Here is a 2,381-nt window from a genome sequence, read left to right as displayed (position 1 = left end):
ATATTACTATTAATGATGATAATGATATGAATTATGTTAACAATGATAATGACAATTATGATAATGAAATTAATGAGACAAAACGAGTAATTTTGATAATGATGATTATGATTATTGTATATATTGCTGTTCTGATTAATACTCTACTAACATTAATAAAATTAACATCGACTTCATAATCCTCTTTAATAAACATCGTCATGTTATTATCATCAGCAGTGATCATATATATACAGGTATATATATATATATATATATATATATATATATATATATATATATATATATATATACATATATATATATATATATATATATATATATGTATATATATATATATAGATATATATATGTATATATGTATATATATATATATATATATATATATATGCATACGTGTGTGTGTGTGTGTGTGTGTGAATATGTATGTATGTATCTATCTATTTATCTATATATGTATGTATCTATCTATCTATCTATCTATCTATCTATCTATCTATCTATCTGTCTATCTATCTATCTATCTATCTATCTATATATATATATGAATACATAGATATACATATATATATATATCTATATATCTATATATATATATATATACATAGATATACATATATCTATATATATTTGTATGTAAATATATTATATATATACATAGGTAACCACATATATATGCATATATATACATACATACACACACACACACACACACAAATACACACACATACACAAACGCACACACAATTTATGATATTCCAAGTTATCATACATCGAAGTTCTTAAATTTCTCAACTCGAGTTTTGTGAAGTATTAAGCTGGGTCCACACTTGTTGCATTTACACGTATCGCATCATCGTTGCGTATCGCCCGGTGATACGCAACGATGATACGATACGGTGCAACAGTGTATATTGTACCCGTTGCGTATCCGCGTGTCGCATCATCGTTCCGTGATGCAATAGTATCATCCAGTTTCTTCCCTGACACTAGTAGCCTTGAGTGCAAGTGTGCAGTTGACTGCGGCCGCGTATATTTTTATTCATGAATATATATATCTCTCTCTATATATATACATATATAATAATTATATGAAACACAATCACACACGAGCTACAACTGTACTCGTGGCTATCCTCTACCAGACTGAGCTTGCAACGGGAGTCACGGGACGATGCAACGCTCCCCGTCCACATGAGGGTAGATGCGTCGCGTATCATTCCTTTGGTGTGACGGCAAAAGACCGACACATGATGGATCGAGCCCGTTGCGTATCTTTGTATCATATTTTGATACGCAACGGTGCAGCGCTCTCCCGCCCACACTGCAACGCAACGATGATACGATACGTGTAAATGCAACAAGTGTGGACCCAGCTTTACACATATCACAAAACAGAAATCAATATGCTATTAAGGGTTGACATTGCTATAGACTTGTTGGTGACATGATTATTTAATATCAGGTTAAAAGAGTCAAGGAACCGCAGCGTCTATAAAATGATTGGTACTGATACTGTGTAGTTAGAATGATTAAGAAAAAGTAAGTAATATGAAAATATTGATACTGATGCCGGATGTCAACGGGAGAAAGTAGTTTACTCTGCTACGTTGCATTACAGTGGCAACGCTCTAATGCAATGATATACTAAAAATCTGACTTTTACATTACGATCTATACACAAAAAAGGAAAAAAAAATGAAAACTTCATCTCATCGCTAAAACTAGAAAAAATAAAAATAAAGATCCAATGGTACTGGTCCAAAAAATAATGGTGCATTAGCAGCGCTGAGAGAGAGAGAGAGAGAGAGATAGAGAGATATATTGAGAGATGGATATATATAGAGAGATAGAGAGAGAGAGAGAGAGGAGAGAGAGAGAGAGAGAGAGAGAGAGAGAGAGAGAGAGAGAGAGAGAGAGAGAGAGAGAGAGAGAGAGAGAAGAGAGAGAGAGAGAGAGAGAAGAGAGAGAGAGAGAGAGAGAGAGAGAGAGAGAGAGGAGAGAGAGAGAGAGAGAGAGAGAGAGAGAGAGAGAGAGAGAGAGAGAGAGAGAGAGAGAGAGAGAGAGAGAGAGAGAGACTCACATAGGTCATATGCTACTTACAGACCTAGGGATGACAAAATCTGGATATGATTCGATACACTGCCTATCCATACAATCAAAGTTTTTTTTATAAGCTTTTATTGGTAAATGAATTTATAACCAGAATTATAAGAAAAGTTACCTCTGATTTAGACTTCGATTGGATTATGATGGTAATCCAGCGTAAAGGAGTAAATGGGGAGGGCAGATTAATGTGGGATGAAGAGCAGATTTGTGATAAAGAAAACTCGATAGGAATTGACAGATGTGGGGATGTATGACATATCGAGTCGTTTTAG

This window comes from Penaeus japonicus, unplaced genomic scaffold (genome assembly GCF_977035675.1).
Source record: "Penaeus japonicus unplaced genomic scaffold, GWHDUDI00000001_assembly GWHDUDI00000026, whole genome shotgun sequence".
NCBI lineage: Eukaryota > Metazoa > Arthropoda > Malacostraca > Decapoda > Penaeidae > Penaeus > Penaeus japonicus.
Note: the sequence above shows the minus strand (reverse complement) of the source record.